We start from the raw sequence: 20026 nt of genomic DNA on the forward strand, positions 1-20026 counted from the left end.
TAGAATCAGTGGCGCTTTCCTCCAAGCTGACCTCTAAAGGAAAGCTTGAGGCTGGTTCTTACACTCTGGCAGTGGAGGTTTGTGTGGACTCTGGAGCGGAAGGCAATTTCATGTCTTCAGCCTTTGCTTAACAACACGCAATACCCCTGGTTATGATGGCCAAGGCAGTCACTGTCAGGGTGGTGAATGGCGTGACTCTACCCTATCAAATTACCCACCAGACCACCTCCGTCTTATCAGGAGACAATATCCCTCCTCGCCATGCCCGAGGGGATTGATCAGGTCCTCTTAGGGGTTCCCTGGTTACGGTTCCACTCTCCCCATGTAGAGTGGTCCTCGGGGAGGATTCTTGGGGTAAAGCTTGTGAGGGTAGATGTCAGAGGGAGTGCATTCAGGTTGCTTCCACCGAAGTCGCCGCAGATCTTTCCTCTCCCCAAACACTATCAACAGTATGCAGAGGTGTTCTCCAAAAGAGCGGCGGATACTCTTCCGCCCCACCGTGCCTACGACCATCCCATTGACCTCTTGCCTGGTGCAGAGCCTCCTCGGGGTTGAGTCTATCCACTTTCTCTCCTGGAAACAGAGGCCATGTCTCAATATATCAGGGAGAATCTGGCAAGGTGGCTCATTAGGAAGTCGGTGTCACCTGCTGGGGCGGGATTCTTCTTCGTCCAGAAGAAGAACGGAGAACTACGTCTCTGCATCGATTACAGGGGTCTTAACGCTATCACTATTAAGAATAAATACCCTCTGCCCCTGATATCGGAGCTGTTTGATAGGCTACGGGGAGCGAGAGTGTTTGCCAAACTCAATCTGCGGGGGGCTAACAACCTGATTCGCATCTGCGAGGGGGACAATTGGAAGACAGCATTTAACACCAGGGACGGGCACTATGAATACCTGGTGATGCACTTCGGGCTCTGTAATGCCGTCTTCCAAGACTTTGTGAACCATATCTTCTGGGATATGCTCACCACCTCGGTAGTAGTCTATCTGGATGATATTCTCAACTACTCTCCAGATATCGACTCCCACCGGAGAGATATTCGCAAAGTTTTCGACCTCCTGCGGGCAAACTCCCTCGGTGCCAAGTTGGAGAAGTATGTGTGTTTGAGCAGGAGTCCTTGCCTTTCTTGGGCTATATCATCTCCGCCCAGGGATTGGCTATGGATCCTGCAAAGCTACAGGCGGTGGTGGAGGCACGTGATATTTGGGACCGCACTCAGGATGCCATCCAGGCCTCCAAGGAGAGAATGAGGTCCTCCGCTGATGCACACCGGCGCCCCGCTACCACCTTTGTTCCTGGCAACTTGGTGTGGCTCTCCGCTCGTAACATCAGGCTGCGGGTTGAGTCCACTAAGTAGGCGGCTCACTTTATAGGTCCCTTCAAGGTTCTGGATCAAGTTAACCCTGTGGTTTACCGTCTCGCCCTTCCTCCACACCTGGGTATCACTGACACCTTCCATGTGTCCCTCCTTAAGCCCGTTCACATGTCCCGGTTTTCGGAGTCATCTACCAGGGCATCAAGCTTGTCCTCGGACGAGTAAGAGGTGAACGCCATCTTGGGGTGTAAGGTGGTACAGGGCAAAAAATGTTATCTAGTGGACTGGAAGGGTCATGGCCCAGAGGATAGGACCTGGGATCCTGTGGAGAATATTCATGCTCCCTTGCTCATTGTGGCCTTTGAGTGTGGTGAGGCGGCCCTAGGAAGAGAGTAATGTTAGGTGTTGAGTTTCCCCCACTGCACAGGGGGAATCTTGAGCCTTGTCCACTGCAGTCTCCCATTCCTCTGCAGTTGCAGAGATTCCTGCTCAGCAAAGATGTCGGTCCAGACATCTTGCCCAGGCTGATGCTAGGCATCTGGTTGCTTCTTCTGGCTCTGCTATAACTCCATGCTTGAGTCAGCAGCTAGTAGACGCTTCTGGGACTAAGTCCTGTCTTTTGGGTACTGAGCATGCCCATGGGACGACCTCTCATTGGAGGCCAGAGGTCACATGCATAGGTCCCCTTCCTGCTTGGATTGGTCCACTACCGGGAAGGTCCCGGAAGGATGCTGCTATAAAAGAGCCGCATGACCGCTCGGCCATGCACTTGTAAAGACAGTTATGAATAGTGTGGTGTGTGATGGATGCTTGTGAACCACTCAATGACTCATTAAGAAACTCCTTCCCTTTGAAACGTATGGTTTAGGGTCTTGAGTCAGTGCCAAGCGGTGACTGCATAGCGCCGCAGTGCTCCCAGCACCTACTACACACTCAGCCAGAGAGTGTCCTCTGCACGAGACACCTCTGTACCGCATATGCCGCAGTGTCCATCTCAGCGGTGCTGTACGCAGTTACTGCGATTCCAGCGCTAAGCTTAAGCAGGTTAGTGGCATCTGCCAGGGCGGCGCTGTACACACGCAGTGCGGTAACACTGTGCTTGCTAACAGGGCACAGCATTTCTCTAGGGTTAATCCCTGGCGCCGCAGGGACTTCTTGGCAGGGGGGAGACTCCCAGGCAGTTTGCTCTGGAACAAGATGTGTGGAGAAATAGTGAAGATGAGATCAGCTTGTTAAAGGGAAGGTGCCATCCCAAAAAAAATTTTTCAGCAATTGAAAAAATGTAAAGAATTAATGTTTACATTTTCTTAAAAAATATTATCATTTGTTTTTATTTTTGCAAAATATGAAAAAATAGTTTTAAAAAGTTTGGCATTTCCACTTGTTAACACTAGGGGGAGCAGCTACTGAAATTTGGCACAAAAACCTAGTGTACAACTAGCTCACATTACTGCCCTGCAGTAATTATGGGCAGAATCTGCTGACATGGGTGTGATGTCACTCCTCTACTCCCCTTCTGGGTGTTTGCTAAGTTAAAAGAGAGGATGACATCTAGGAACACAGTGAGCAGCCATTTTGATGGGGCCTGCAAAGTTACTGTCTTTGCATGCGAAGTCTGGATCAGAACAGGCCATCAATCAGCAGAAATGTGTCCTGGATTTCTGTGGAGCAGACAGTCCATCCATGTGTATAAAACACAGCACTCTATGTACAATCCCTGGCACCGAACAGGGTGCCCCCATAGACCAGCACACTGCACTCCTAAAATACTCTGTGCTGCTGTCACCCTGCTCCTTCCACCATACATCAGGCTCCTGTCGCCTCGCTTTCACACATCGCCAGGACAGGATCTGAGGAGAGGAATGGGGTCTTTGGTCACTGAGCATGGCAGGCAGCAAGGATTCTGGGAGCAGGGTGACCGCAGCACATAGTATTTCAGGAGAGCAGTGTGCTGGTCTATGGGGGGCACAGAGGGAGATACAGTCATATGTAAAAGTTTGGGCACCCCTATTAATGTTAACCTTTTTTCTTTATAATAATTTTGGTTTTTGCAACAGCTATTTCAGTTTCATATATCTAATAACTGATGGACTCAGTTATATTTCTGGATTCAAATGAGGTTTATTGTACTAACAGAAAATGTGCAATCTGCATTTTAACAAAATTTGACCGATGCAAAAGTATGGGCACCCTTATCATTTTCTTGATTTGAACACTCCTAACTACTTTTTACTGACTTCCTGAAGCACTAAATTGGTTTTGTAACCTCATTGAGCTTTGATCTTCATAGCCAGGTGTATCAAATCATGAGAAAAGGTATTTAAGGTGGCCACTTGCAAGTAGTTCTCCTATTTGATTCTCCTATGAAGAGTGGCATCATGGGCTCATCAAAACATCTCTCAAATGATCTGAAAACAAAGATTATTCAACATAGCTTTTCAGGGGAAGGATACAAAAAGTTGTCTCAGAGATTTAACCTGTCAGTTTCCACTGTGAGGAACATAGTAAGGAAATGGAAGAACACAGGTCCAGTTCTTGCTAAGCCCAGAAGTAGCAGGCCAAGAAAAATATCAGAAAGGCAGAGAAGAAGAATGGTGAGAACAGTCAAGGACAATCCACAGACCACCTCCAAAGACCTGCAGCATCATCTTGCTGCAGATGGTGTCACTGTGCATCGGTCAACAATACAGTGCACTTTGCACAAGGAGAAGCTGTATGGGAGAGTGATGCGAAAGAAGCCATTTCTGCAAGCACGCCACAAACAGAGTCACCTGAGGTATGCAAAAGCACATTTGGACAAGCCAGTTACATTTTGGAAGAAGGTCCTGTGGACTGATGAAACAAAGATTGAGTTGTTTGGTCATACAAAAAGGCATTATGCATGGAGGCTAAAAAACACAGCATTCCAAGAAAAACACTTGCTACCCACAGTAAAATTTGGTGGAGGTTCCATCATGCTTTGGGGCTGTGTGGCCAATGCCGGCACCGGGAATCTTGTTAAAGTTGAGGGTCGCATGGATTCAACTCAGCATCAGCAGATTCTGGACAATAATGTGCAAGAATCAGTGACGAAGTTGAAGTTACGCAGGGGATGGATATTTCAGCAAGACAATGATCTAAAACACTGCTCCAAATCTACTCAGGCATTCATGCAGAGGAACAATTACAATGTTCTGGAATGGCCATTCCAGTCCCCAGACCTGAATATCTTTGAACATCTGTGGGATGATTTGAAGCGGGCTGTCCATGCTCGGCAACCATCAAACTTAACTGAACTGGAATTGTTTTGTAAACAGGAATGGTCACAAATACCTTCATCCAGGAACTCATTAATAGCTACAGGAAGCGACTAGAGGCTGTTATTTTTGCAAAAGGAGGATCTACGAAATATTAATGTCACTTTTATGTTGAGGTGCCCATACTTTTGCACCGGTCAAATTTTGTTAAAATGCAGATTGCACATTTTCTGTTAGTACAATAAATCTCATTTGAATCCAGAAATATAACTGAGTCCATCAGTTATTAGATATATGAAACTGAAATAGCTGTTGCAAAAAACCAAAATTGTTATAAAGAAAAAAGGTTAACATTAATAGGGGTGCTCAAACTTTTACATATAACTGTACTTTGGTTTCTGATTCTTGTGGTTCGTTTTTATACCTTGTTGAAGAAATAAAGAAAAGCAACATTTTACTCCAATCCTGGTTTGCTGAGTTCTTGCTGGATTTCCTTTCTGTTCTCCTATTGAAGGATCTACTCCTAATCCAGTCCGTGCAGGTACTTGATTACCAGGTGGAAGGACACATGAGTCTCATTGCTGCAGCTGGACACTGACACACATACTCTGTTGTTGGAAGGAGATTTGTCCGTGCTTTCTCTATGGAACCCTTTATACAGTTTGGCAAGATTTTTATGTGGATTTAGACTTTCAGCATGTTGCCATCTACTGTTACAACGTTGGACACTCAGGACAATACGGTACGTCTTAATAAATTGGCATGTATTTTTCAGGATGATTCATCTTCAGGGGATACCATACAAGTGGATTCTGATTCCATGCTGAATAAGCTGGATCAACTATTAAAAAAGGAACAGAAACTTTGGTGGGATCATAACTCTCTCAATGGTTATCTGGAGAGAAAAATGATCCCCCGTGGACTGCGTTTGAATAAACAATCCACAACTTCTTATGGTATGGATTTCCAGACCAATTGGAATAAGGTTCTAAGTGAATGTTCACTAAAATTAATTGAACTGATTATAGATGAGGAATCTAAAGAGCTGGAAAAATTGAATGTTGAAATTGAGATGGTGAAAAAGTCTGTTAATGATTTACCTATATCAGACAATAAAACCAAGTTCTTGGAGAGAATGCATAACAACTTAAAAAGAAGGGAGAACTCCATAATTGTTATGGTCGGCGGAACGCACCAGATATAAAATAATAAGAGGTGCGTTCGCCGCCCGGGGTCCACCGTGCGGTAGTTGGTAAGACCGCTGCTGGGCAATGGCAGATGCACCAGAAGGTGAAGTAGTGCGCACGGGTTAACGTCACCCGAACGCTAGGAGCGGCTCTGTTCAGACACAGAGTCGCTTGCCAGAAATATATACAAAGGTGCTGGCCCTGTTATCGTCACAGGAGTCAGCGTGTGGCGTCGCAGCCGCGAACACCAATATCTGCTGTTAATGCAGCGCAGCGGCAACTATAGCCGCAAGCGTCGGCGCCGAGGACCGGGCACCGACGGACGCTAGTGTAGGCGAAGGAGCACTGTGGCGTAGCTTGCCTCTACCTGGTGCTGACCTAAGAACACACTCTGTCACCAATCGTATTATCCGAGGGAAGGGGTTTCATAATGAGTCAGCCACTAGTCCATGCATCCGTCACCATTCACACACATAGCAAGATAAGTCTACACTAGCGCATCGCCGAGCCGCCCTGCGGGCTTTTTATAGCGATGCGCTTCCGGAACCTTCCATTAGCTTGGGAAGGACCAATCAGATCCGACGCAGGACCTGAGCATGTGACCCCTGCTCTCCAGTGAGAGGTCAAGTTGCGAGCATGCCCAGTAGCACGGCATGGGGACTAAGCCTCAGGAGCGGTTCCCTGCAAAGCAGGTTGCGCTGCCATTGCTGCACCAGAGGTGGCAGCAACATCCAGGCTGCCAGAGCGAGTCTGAGCAGCAAGCCTGGCTCGCCGTGTTTGCTGAGCAACACCCGGAGCGGTCGAGAAAGAATGGGAGACCGCAGGATGTCTGGCTCTGGATTCCCGCTGTGCAGTGCCAGGAATCCGATGCCTAACAATAGTATCCACCAAAAAAAGAAAGTTTATAAGAGATTTGGAGGATTATAAGGATAACAAAGTTTACAACTGGTCGCATCACCCTCCATCTATACTCAAAAGAAAAAAATCCAAAGTCTCTTTCAGCAATTCCTCTGCTATTTCAGACACCTCATTTGGAGAAACTTCTGATGAACTAACGGACTCTTCTATTTCCTCATTACCTACTGATCAGAATATAAATAAAAAACATTATAAAAGAGATTTTTTTGCAAGAAGGAGCTATGCCAAAAAACGATCGAGGAGGAGGGGTGGCAGAAAACACAGAGCCAATCGGCTCATGTCTGAGAACAATTAAGTGGAAAATATGAACATTCCTATCTTTAATCTATCAAGTTATATTCTTACAGAACCGCAGATATCGCTGCTATCAAAAGGACTGGGTTTTTGACCTTGTAAAAAATTTGATCTTTATGACACTATAGTAGATATTAATAGATTTGCGCGTAACTTGACTCTGAAAGTTCATTTCAGCAAAGAGGCTGTACAATCTGCTTATGATTCTGCTTTACCTGTTACCAATATTAATACTGATTGTTTGTATTTTTCTGATCAATGTACCCTGCAAAATCTTAGACAACTGGATAGTGATAATAACATATTAAGTGAGGTTAATTTAAATAATGTCTTTAAAACATACAATACACAGTTTTATCCAATTAAATCCAGGCCACCTTCTTTAGATTTTTTTCAGTAAGCTATAGAGAATGAACTGGTTTCATTATATCATGCTGAGGGTTCAGCCCGGGTTAACTACAACTTAAGTTTAGCTGAGCATAGGGCGATCCGTGAGTTGAGGGCAAATGGTGACCTCCTTGTCACTTCTGCTGACAAGGGGGGGGCTATTGTGATCCTCAATTCGGGACTTTATAAAAAATGAATCTTTCCAGTCTAGAAGATACTAATGTTTATAATGAATTACATCCTAATCCGACCTCCTTTTTCAATTTAAAATTATCCCAGCTGCTACAAAAGGGTGTTAATGAGGGTGCTATTTCTGAAAAAATATAAAAGTATATCTATTGTGATTCACCTATTATTCCAGTGTACCACTCACTTCCCAAGGTACATAAAGAAATCTTTCCCCCTCCTTTTAGACCAATAGTCTCAGGGATAGGCTCATTTAGTGAAAGACTGGGGGAATGGGTGGATCACTACCTCCAACCTTTGGTACCTTTGACACCAAGTTATTTGAGAGACACAAAAGTCACTGTTTCCATATTAGAGAAAATTCAATGGCAGGCTGACTATTCTTGGCTCTCTTGTGATGTAGTAGGACTATATCCTTCTATCCCCCATCATGTTGCTATAAGCTGTGCCGAATACTATCTATCTAAGTACAGCAAATATTCTTATTAACGCATAATTACTTTTCCTTTGATGAGAGGTATTTTCTCCTGATACAGGGCGTGAGTATGGGTGCTAAATTTTCTCTGTCCCTAGCCAACATCGTCATGTCCGTTTGGGAGGAAAAATATATTTATATTGAGGATAATCCCTTTAAGGATAACATTATATGGCTGGACCGCTATATAGATGACTTGATGTTTATCTGGAGGGGTGACACCTTATCTTTGGATGAGTTTGTTGTTTATCTGAATAACAATGATTTCAATTTATGCTTTACTAGCTCTAGTGACATGTGTTCCATCAATTTTCTGGATTTAAAACTATTTGGAGACAGCAGTGGGAATAAAGTTACTGTGGCCCCTTATAGGGAAGCCGCGGCATGCAACAGCATTCTTATGGCAACTTCTAATCATCCCAAACATGTTATAAAAAATATTCCAGTAGGTGAACTTACTAGATTAAAAAGAAACAGCACTTTGGATACGGACTTTGAGATGGAAGCCAACAAAACCTGCACTAACCTATTAAGAAAGAGGATATTCTAAGTGGTCACTTAGCAGGGCTAAAGGAATTGTTAATAATATTGATAGAAGTTCACTTCTTCAGGATAAAAACTGAGAGACGTTCAATGAATTCATTTGATTCGAAGGTAGTATTCAGTACTAATTACAGCCCACAATATAATACCATAGTCAGCATTATAAAATGGTATTTGCCACTCTTAACGCAGGATGATGTTTTAAAAAAATATTGTGAATAATCACAATGTGGTGTTTGTAGCTAAACGGGCACCTACCTTAGTGTCTTTATTGTCTCCTAGCATGTTTATTGATCAGAATAAGAAGTCTAATAATTGATTAAAAACTATACAAACTGTGGGTTTCTTCAAATGTGGAGCTAATGTCTGCATCTGCTGCGGCTTTGCTAATAAATCAAAAGTTTTTTCTTCATTTTCTAATAATAAAGAGTTTAGTGCTGCATCTTTTATTAACTGCAACACTGAAAATGTGATCTATTTGATCAGCTGCAGCTCTTGCAGACTTCAGTATATCGGTTGTACCTTGAATTCATTGAAAACCAGGATGAGAAAACACATATCCGATGCTAAAAAAGTACCTTTGGTTGGAGCTTCAGTTGTTTCACGCCATTTCTCTAAAGTCCATAGTGGTAATTTATCTAGTTTTTCCTTCATGGGAATTGAACAAATAAAAAAACCTCTTAGAGGGGGGACTTACGCAGGAAGGTTCTAGCTAGAGAAAGTAAATGGATTTTTGAAATGGGTACAAGAACTCCTTTAGGATTTAATAGCCGTACAGATATTATTCTACATTATTGAGGTTTCAGTGAAGTTTATTTTATTCATGTCAAATATCGAAATTATTTTTTTTTTTTCTCTATCTTCCTATACATCATGTCATTAACTAGGACGTTTACTTGTATCTTTATTATATAAGAAAAAGTTGTCTTTTTTGTAGCAATGCTGTTAGTTAATCCACAGTAGCGAATTGGTTAAACCCTTTTTCTGCACACATGTTTGTAACTATTTGCACTAATTTTATTCAGGATTGCCTTTTATATGGCTCCACATACAAGGAGCAGATTAGGTTTGGACCGTGAAGAAGGCGGATTAGGCCGCCGAAACGCGTAGTCCCAATTGCGCTCATTTCTGCCATGTACTCTGGTTTCTGATTCTTGTGGGTCGTTTTTACACCTTGTTGAAGAAATAAAGAAAAGCATCATTTTACTCCAATCCTGGTTTGCTGAGTTCTTGCTGGATTTCCTTTTTGTTCTCATATATATATATGAGTGTGTGTGTGTGTGCATATATATATAATAGGGATTTGACTCGCTCAGGTGCAGCGGGAGACAGTCAAGAGGCCGGTTCCTTTAAAGTTCATGCGGTTTATTTGCATCATAAACCACAATAGCACATCACAAAGAAGTAGCCTTTAGCTTAGGCGACCAAAAAACAGAAAAGTCAGTTGCTTCAGACTCAGTCCCCGAGCCTCAGCGCACACAGGAGATGTATACCCCCTCACACACACAGCTCCCTGGCTCAGGAGCAGGCCACATTATAAGGGTGTAGCCACACCCACGAACCCAGCAGCTGACTGGTCACATGACTGTGACCTCACCACAGGTCGTTCAAAACAATAATACAGCAATATTTGTTATGCCTTACATTATGGAGACAAGCCATTTATGAGACACATATCTCCCATCGATTACACAACCCTTAGCCCTGCCACAATATATATATATATATATACACTCACTGGCCACTTTATTAGGTACACCATGCTAGTAACGGGTTGGACCCCCTTTTGCCTTCAGAACTGCCTCAATTCTTCGTGGCAGAGATTCAACAAGGTGCTGGAAGCATTCCTCAGAGATTTTGGACCATATTGACATGATGGCATCACACATTTGGCGCAGATTTGTCGGCTGCACATCCCTGATGCGAATCTCCCGTTCCACCACATCCCAAAGATGCTCTATTGGATTGAGATCTGGTGACTGAGGAGGCCATTTGAGTACAGTGAACTCATTGTCATGTTCAAGAAACCAATCTGAGATGATTCGAGCTTTATGACATGGCGCATTATCCTGCTGAAAGTAGCCATCAGATGTTGGGTACATTGTGGTCATAAAGGGATGGACATGGTCAGCAACAATACTCAGGTAGGCTGTTGCGTTGCAACGATGCTCAATTGGTAACAAGGGGCCCAAAGAGTGCCAAGAAAAAATTCCCCACACCATGACACCACCACCACCAGCCTGAACCGTTGATACAAGGCTGGATGGATCCATGCTTTCATGTTGTTTACGCCAAATTCTGACCCTACCATCCGAATGTCGCAGCAGAAATCGAGACTCATCAGACCAGGCAACGTTTTTCCAATCTTCTACTGTCCAATTTCGATGAGCTTGTGCAAATTGAAGCCTCAGTTTCCTGTTCTTAGCTGAGAGGAGTGGTACCCAGTGTGGTCTTCTGCTGCTGTAGCCCATCTGCCTCAAAGTTCGACGCACTGTGCGTTCAGAGATGCTCTTCTGCCTACCTTGGTTGTAACGGGTGGCAATTTGAGTCACTGTTGCCTTTCTATCAGCTCGAACCAGTATGCCCATTCTCCTCTGACCTCTGGCATCAACAAGGCATTTCCGGCCACAGAACTGCCGCTCACTGGATTTTTTTACTTTTTCGGACCATTCTCTGTAAACCCTAGAGATGGTTGTGCGTGAAAATCCCAGTAGATCAGCAGTTTCTGAAATACTCAGACCAGCCCTTCTGGCACCAACAATCATGCCACGTTCAAAGGCACTCAAATCACCTTTCTTCCCCATACTGATGCTCGGTTTGAACTGCAAGAGATTGTCTTGACCATGTCTACATGCCTAAATGCACTGAGTTGCCGCCATGTGATTGGCTGATTAGAAATTAAGTCTTAACACACAGTTGGACAGGTGTACCTAATAAAGTGGCCAGTGAGTGTATATAGAGCTCTGGCAAAAATTAAGAGATCGCCACGTCAAAACCCTGTCATGGCCAGCCCATTCTCCAGACCTGAACCCCATTGAAAACCTCTGGAATGTAATCAAGAGGATGATGGATAGTCACAAGCCATCAAACAAAGAGGAACTGCTTACATTTTTGCACCAGAAGCAGTGTGAAAGCATGCCAAGACGCATGAAAGCTGTTTTTAAAAATCAAGGTTATTCCACAAAATATTGATTTCTGAACTCTTCTGGAGTTAAAACATTAGTATTGTTGTTTCTAAATGATTATGAACTTGTTTTCTTAGCATTATTTGAGGTCTGAAAGCACTGGGGTTTTTGTCATTTTGACCATTTTTCTTTGTCAGAAAAAAACATAAAATTTATCGCTTGGAAATTCGGCGACATGTTTTCAGAAATTTGTAGACTAAAATAATAATTCACATTTTACTCGAAAATATACCTATAAAGAGAAAAATCAGACAAACTGAACATTTGGTAGTGGTCTCTTAATTTTTGCCAGAGCTGTATATATATGTGTGTTTTGATAAATATTTTGTTTGAAAACGATGTGTAAATGACAGAGAATTGCTCTATGTGAAAGCTCAAGTTAAAATCGCAATGCAATCGGACAGCATTAGCACTGCATTCGGATGTAAATCAGATATTAGGTGTGAAAAATGGGATTGTACAAGCCGATTTTTTTTTTTATGTTTAGTGTGATTCCAAGGCCACATGAACACATTGAGTATTTGGTGAGATTTTTACCCCAGTATTTGTAAGCCAAAGCCTGGAGTGGGTGAAAAATGCAGAAGTGGTGCAAATGTTTCTATTATGCTTTTCCTCTGACCGTTGCACTCCTGGTTTTGGCTTACAAATACTGGGGTAAAAAAACTCACCAAATACTCAATGTGTGCACATGGCCTAAGGCTAGTTTCACACTAGCGTTTTTTTGTGCTGCGTTTGGAGCGCACATGAAACGCATGTCAAAAGCGCATGCAAACGCTGGTAAACTCTGCGTTATTTTGTATCATTATTGTGCGCATTACAACAAAAAATTTGCAGCGTTTCTATGCGTTTGTAAGCGTTTTTCATGCGTTTGCATTTTTTATGCGCAATAAACAGGAGAAAAAATCCTTGAAAAATTCTTGCAACACACTTCACCAATGGGACACCAGTGGGCGTGTCTATGGAAATTCTTTATATAGACCCTGTTTACACCTGAATTCTTCACATTTGCTTGCATTTGACTTGAGAAACATGGATCTGCGCTGGAAAAGCTTTTACTTTGACTTGGATCTGGACATGAGGACGGCTCAGGCTTATGCCGTTGCTTGCCATGAACAGAGGGAAAGAGAGAGGCAGCAAAGACGGCAGCAGCGGCGTGTGTGTGTGGCATCCCATTATTGAACTCCGGGAGAGCCATGGAGCGTACCACACCCTCTACAGTGAGCTCCAGGCAAACCCGGAGAAATTTACGGATTATACCCGGATGACCCAAGAAACCTTTAATTATTTGCTTGGTCGGGTCAAAGAAGTCTTCCGGAGACAGGACATGCAGCTCCGACGTGCAATTACTCCTGAGGAACGCCTCCTGGTCACATTAAGGTACGTAGTTTTGCTAAACCAATGCCTGTTGATTTTTCTTGCTTGTGACATGTACTCTTCCAAATCTGGCATAATTACAGTTCTGCCATGTCGGTAACTACAAGCTGTGTTAATTTTTGGATGGCATGTATTGAACCAAAGGCTGCAGAATTTTTTTTTTTTTTTTAATTTAACGTGTTAAAAAAATTATGTATACATAAATATTAATTATTGTTTTCTTTGTGTCACAGATTCATGGCTACTGGAGAGACCCTCTCGTCACTGCACTTCCAGTACCGGATTGGAATCTCCATGTAGTCTGGAATTGTAACGGACACCTGCCGAGCTCTCTGGAACGTTCTTTGACCCGAATTCATGCCCATGCCACCCGCAGAAAAGTGGTTGGAAATCGCCGAAAGATCCTGGACTGTCTGCAATTTCCCTAACTGTTTGGGAGCGGTGGATGGGAAACACATCCGGATTATCAAGCCCAAAAGAACAGGCTCTGAGTTCTTTAACTACAAAAAGTACTTTTCTACTGTACTGATGGCCATTGCGGATGCAGACTGTATGTTTATTGCAGTGGACATTGGGGCATTTGGCAGTGGGAATGACTCCCAGGCTTTTAAGACATCAGACATGGGCAGGAGGTTGTATGGCAACAACTTCAATTTCCCCATGCCACGGCCTCTTCCCAACAGCGAAGGTCCACCACAGCCATTTGTAATGGTTGGTGATGAAGCGTTCCAGATGTGCCAAAACCTGCTGAAACCCTACTCCAGCCGGGACTTGGACCACAACAAAAGAATCTTCAATTACAGGCTCACCAGGGCAAGGAGAACAATAGAGTGTGCATTTGGTATCCTGGTATCTAGATGGTGCATTCTTGGCACAGCTATTAATCTGAAACTGGAAACCGTGGATGAGGTGGTCAAGGCCTGTGTTGTTCTACATAACTTTGTACTTTCTCGAGAGCACCCGAACTTTGATCTTGATGATTTTGATCCTAATCCATTGCCTGAATTTACACAGCACCCTCTCAGGTCATCCGTTGAAGTTGGCCAAATGAGGGACCAATTTGTGGCATACTTCAACTCAGATGTAGGACGGGTGGAATGGCAAGAGCAAATGGTTTAAAAAATTTGTATTGCATGTTCTTTGTATGTTAATAAAAAAAACTGTTTTGATACCTGTACTGAGTGCATTCTCTGTTTTTACACTCCCAATACCATTAGCAAGTAGCCAGGTGTATCAGTGAATTTATGTTGCTGTGTTTTGTGCATCATGATTTCACTAAAGGGCATGTCACACTAAGAGATATCGCTATAACTTGTGACGTTATAGCGATATTGCTAGCGATATCGCTATGTCTGATACTTACCTACAACCCGCTCCCCCACTGGTTATCGCTGATCGCGCGAGAACAAGCTGGACTGTTTCTCGTCGTCAGCTTCCTGCGGCGCTTCCTGCTGTGACGACGAGCGACGCGTGGAGCTGGGCGGGAGGACGCAGGATCGCCTGGTGTGACAGGTAAGTAGCGACCCCCGTCCACAGCGATGTTGCTGGTGTGATCTGCCTGTGTGGCAGCTCACTAGCGACCACTTAGCGATGTACCAGCGATCCTGACCGCGTCATATCGCTGGTCGGGATCGCTGGTACATCGCTAAGTGTGACAGTATCTTAATACTCCAGAGTAGGTGACTATATAGATTATGTTGTTATTTACAAGGTATATCTATAGTTCCTTGCCTTTTTGTCTAATAGTTAAATGAGAACAATAGATATGCCTTGCATTCAGCACCATCCTCTATAGCCATGGTTTTCAAAATGTAGTCCTAAATGTCAACCAACATATCATGTTTACTTTTTTTTTTTAAATTTTTTAACTCAAATTTAATTACTAAAAACATGCTATGTTGGTTTGCTTTGAATACTGTAGTTGGGAAACCCTGCTCAATTCAGTGTGTGCAATACACTAGATATCTCGATTACTGACGTTTCTTGTGTCAGTCTTGGAGATATGTTTTGTCAATGAAACCAATCTACATGACTTGTCTTTTTTACAGCAGTGTCGACATTCTAGTAATATTGCACAGACAGACTGGATCCAGCAGGGTTCCCCAACTCCACTCCACAAGGTCCACCACCAGATCATGTTGTAATGAAATCCATAGCTCCGTTGATAACTGTTTCACAAGAGCCCAAAAAAAAGAGGATTCCATACAACATGATCTTTTGGTGGACCTTGAGGACTGGAGTTGGGGAACCCTGCTGGATCGAGTTTGTGCAATATTACTAGGATGTAGAGACTGTTGTTGAAAAGACAAGTCATGTAGATTTGGTTTGTTGACATCACACATATCTCCAAGACTGACACAAGAAACATATGTCACACAAGAATCAGTAATGGAGATATATGTTGTTGCAAAAACGCTAAGTGTACGGCGCAGTGTGTGTATGGCGCAGTGTGTGTAGTCGGCGATAGACCCAGTAACCATTCCAAATTTTTTGAAAGCACAAGTGCACATTTATTTTGTAACAAAAAAGAACCAAAACAAATTTATTAGTAAAGACGTTTGGGGGAAGATTGGGAGACTTTGGGTGTGTGGAGAGACGAGGAACGACTGGAGGTAGAGGAAGGGGTTCTAGGAGAAGGGGCGACCAAAGTACTGGGGGAAGGGAGCTCTGGAATGGACATTGAGCCAGCTTGAGACACATTAGGAGGAGACGGTGGATGGACAAACAAAGTTTTTTTTTTTTTTCTTCTTTGGCGCAGGAATATCCTGCCCGGACCGACTTGCAGACTGTGACCGCCTTACTTTTGTTGACCGCCTGGTGACGGTGGACTGTGGCGTTGCCCTGTAAAATAGGGAATGCGGATCACTCCTTTGCTGCTCTGTGGTGGAGGTGCTGCTAGAAGTGGCGGTGCTCCTAGGAGAGAAATTTGGGTCGGTGCTCTTAGCAGTAGGCTGCCTGTCTGGGATCTCATCCAAAGTTCTTGGGGGAAAGTTGGTGGCGGTTATGTTTTCATGAGGAGTGCTGGCGGTGCTCCTTTGCTGATGAGTGGTGGTGGTGCTCCTTTTCTGCGGAGTGCTGGCGGTGCTCCTTTGCTGATGAGTAGTGGTGGTGCTCCTTTGCTGCGGAGTGCTGGCGGTGCTCCTTTGCTACGGAGTGCTGGCGGTGCTCTGTTGCTGCGGAGTGCTGGCGGTGCTCCTTTGCTGAGGAGTGCAGGCGGTGCTCTGTTGCTGCGGAGTGCTGGTGGTGCTCTGTTGCTGCGGAGTGCTGGCTGTGCTCCTTTGGTGTTGACTGGTGGTGTCGGTGGCCCAAGCAGGTTCTGTGGTGGTTTGGCTCCAAGCTGGTGGTGCTGTGGCAGGCAGTAGTGGTGCTCCATACAGGAGCAGCGCTTGCCATAGTGGTGGTGGCGGAGGAGTGTCCAGCAGCACTCAGACTTGAGGTGGTGTAGTGATGTCTGGCTTCACTGGGAATGCAGGTGGCCGTGCAGTGGTATGCAGCAGAAGTCGGTAGTGTGGTAAAGCGAGTCAGCGGTGGAACTGTTGGAAATGACACCACTGACTGCTGAACATACCGATTCTGCTGCATAGCCTGCAAGTAAGCAGTGTTGCAGGCCTGTAACACACTCAGCTGTTGCTCAGGACTAAGGTGTTCCACCATGCCCTGTTTAATTTTACTGAAAAAATGGTGCGCTGGTCTGTTGAGGTCGGCCTCCAGATGGTCAAGGCGCTGGTCAACAGAGTGGAAGCGGTGTTCCATGTGGTTAAAACCACGTTCCATCAGGGAAAAACCGCTTTCCTTTCTGGCGGCCAGCGCCTTGAGGCTGGCCTTAAAGGCCTCGCTCAAGTGCATGAACTCGGGCATGACATTCCTGTCCAAGGCCCTCTGCCGCTAGCGGGTAGTGCCCGCATAACCAGTGACAGAGACCTGGGACAGGGGAACACCTGATGGACCAGCTTCCTGGTCACCAGCTGTCTGAGTTGCTGACCTGCAAGATGCTTCCTGGCTGTCGGATGGCTGGGACGGGTCCAAGGTCGATCGATTAAGAACCGCTCCCGGGACAGGTTGCAGGGTGCTGCTCCAAGTGCTGTGGAAAGAAAGGGAAAACATGAGTATCATGCATTTACAAGAAGCATCACCTGTGGAATAGAAAAGCACATAGTAATAACAAACCAAAAAAAAAACACTTACGCTTTGCTGGCAAGGACCGGTCTCAGGAAAGTCAACTCGCGATGATAGCGGTATTTTCTTCAGCGCCTTGCCACAGAAGCACTCCGAACCTGTCCCTCAGCACGACCATCAGTGCTGAAGCGGTCCTTCATCGAGTGCCAACGTGTGCGGATTTAGTTCACTGTAGGGGAAAAAAAGAAAAAAAATTAGAAAATGCACTTAAGGCAACTTAATTATCAGCACACACACCGGATAGAACTTTGCAAACAGTCAGTGCTGCAGCACAAATGAAATTCTAGACACAATGCAGTCACTGTTGATACTGAGGACACTGTTATGTTTCCTGCTAGAATATATGTATCAGCGAAAACAACAGTATCATCAGGAGCAATAGTGTTGCCAAAAAACACCAGCACCATCAGGACCATAAATCAATGCAGCAGTTGAAGACACAAATCAATTACAGTTTTCCACAAGGCATTGGTGTTTTAAATGCAAGAATATATCTTGCCAAAGAATCACCAGCACCATCAGGACCATAAATCAATGCAGCAGTTGAAGACACAAATCAATCACAGTTTTCCACAAGGTATTGGTGTTTTAAATGTAAGAATATATCTTGTCAAAAAAACACCAGCACCATCAGGACCATAAATCAATGCAGTATCACAGAGCATCTTTATACTAACTGAACGCCCTTTTTGAAGCTGAAGAGGCGCTGTCCCAGCCATCCATCATCGCTGAGGCCACCTCATTCCAGAGCTGCCGGGTCACCACTGTGTCTTTGTACTGCTGGTCACGGCTGTCCCACAATGGGATACGCTCCTCAACAAGGCGGATAAGATGCTCATTGTCGATGTAGACTTCGTCATCCCGTTGTGGAACCTAGAAAAAAAAATATAGAATGTTTAGAATTTTGGAAAAGATACAAAAAGAAACAGAAAAGAAGCAAGATAAATAAAGTCTGAAAAAAAATATATTTATATACACTCATATTGCGTCTCCTTGCCACGACTTGACTACGCTGCTCCTGCTCAGAATCCTCAGACGGCTCCCGCTCAGACGGCTCCCTCTCAGGCCGCTCCCGCTCAGACCGCTGCCACTCAGACTGCTCCCATACTTCTTCTTCAGTGCCCGTGTCCGATGTCTGTAAAGAAAGAAAAAATTAAAACACATTTCTAGAGGCAGCTATACTTACCAAAAGGCAGCAAGATTCTCCCCTCACGATCAGCTTGGGCCAGTTCTTGCCGTGTTGGCGAATACATTGAGCCAGAAGAAGACATGCTGAAAAGAAAAAAAAAATACATTAGTACATTATAAAATTGTACAGGACACACAGACATTATGTTGAAGAATACTCACATTTTGGCTCCTGAAGCTTGAATCCACACTTGTAGGCTCTTATCTGCTCTCTGCAAGGCTGTCAGTAGAGTAATTGTCTGACCCTGAACACACCTTCTTTTATTTACACTCTTCCAAAACAATGTTTCTTGTTTAGGGGGAGCTCTAGACAAGTGTCTAGACATTGTTTACTCAAATCGCGTGCACACACAAGGCGCTGACGTGCGCGGTGCCAAGTGCTCCATAGACTGTAATGTTATTTTTGTGCACACACTGAGCGCACACATGCGCGCGCAATTTTTTTAACGATGTCGCCGGAAAAAATGCAACATGTAGCGTGCGACGCGTCTGGGCGCACACCTGTAAAATGCGCAGCGCACGCTAAATGCTAAAGAGCGCGTACATTCGCAAGACCCTGCGATCACCATGTTAAACATAGGGGAACATTGTGCGTGCGCCCGATAGCGCACGATGCGCTGCGCAATCGAACGCTAGTGTGAAACCAGCCTAGTCATACGATAAGGCTCAATAAAGGGTCAATATTGACTTTTTGGGTTGCTACTTCCAATAGATGGCACTAGAGTTTGAGTTATAATCACACACAGCTCTGAGATCGGGAGAGCAGCCACTACACATCACACTGGTAACTCCCCTTTCATGTCAAATAAGCTCTGGAAGCAGATTCTCATGCAGATCAGAGTCCGGCCCATAGTTCTGAAGAGCTTTTCGCATATAAAACACCTTAGATTTTTCTAAAATATGACAATCGGAGTACAGATATCAATGTATCATTTTATTCAACGTTCAGTGACCTACGTGCATGTACAGAGAGCTTAGGATGGTTGATCCATCTCACATATTTCCTTTAAAGGGAAGGTGCCGTGTTTTTTCATAATTTAATGTAAAAAAGAAAATAGTATAAAAAGATATTGTCCCCTAAGCTTGCCTCAGTGGTGTGTATGGTTTGTTTTTTGTACGGTATTATTGCATCCACTGGGGGCTGCCATCTTACCTCTCTGGCTGCTGAACGACACTTTCCATGCTTATTTACGGCAGTCCCTGGGCATAAGACATAACAGTCGGCTCCCGATCCTATCTCTTTCATTGCAGCAGCATCAGGAGTGAACTGGGCATGCCTCTCTGGGCAGCTCAATTCACAGCTGTAGGTGTGGCCAGGCGCCATCTTATTAGAGCTCAGTGCGTTCCTTTTAGCTCCATTTACACTCCATTGCAAGCCCTGGATGCTGTACTGTTCCAGCATAACGGCTTGGATGTTCACTCTGCACATACCAGCTGCAGGAGAAGAACCAGGACGAGCTGCTGGAGACCGAGCTGCTCTTTCCAAAACACCCGACCAGCTGCAGCCCCTGCTCTTGCAAAACATAGGAGGAGCTGCTCCCTGCTGTTTCAAAAC

At 44.5% G+C, this 20026-nt stretch overlaps 1 long non-coding RNA gene and 1 pseudogene across 1 annotated transcript in view; one reads left to right on the forward strand and one right to left on the reverse strand.

The window, feature by feature from the left end:
• The window catches only part of LOC141067759 (carboxypeptidase O-like), a 1273696-nt pseudogene that overhangs the window by 244442 nt on the left and 1009228 nt on the right, over positions 1–20026 (reverse strand).
• The window catches only part of LOC141067761 (uncharacterized), a 108018-nt gene continuing 93104 nt past the window's right edge, over positions 5113–20026 (forward strand). Inside the window, exon 1 of the long non-coding RNA XR_012226478.1 lies at positions 5113–5300. This is a non-coding gene — a long non-coding RNA (uncharacterized lncRNA). The remainder of the gene's footprint in view (positions 5301–20026) is intronic.

The sequence above is a fragment of the Dendrobates tinctorius genome, unplaced genomic scaffold, assembly GCF_039654945.1.
Source record: "Dendrobates tinctorius isolate UK_male_01 unplaced genomic scaffold, ASM3965494v1 ptg000254l, whole genome shotgun sequence".
Taxonomy (NCBI): domain Eukaryota; kingdom Metazoa; phylum Chordata; class Amphibia; order Anura; family Dendrobatidae; genus Dendrobates; species Dendrobates tinctorius.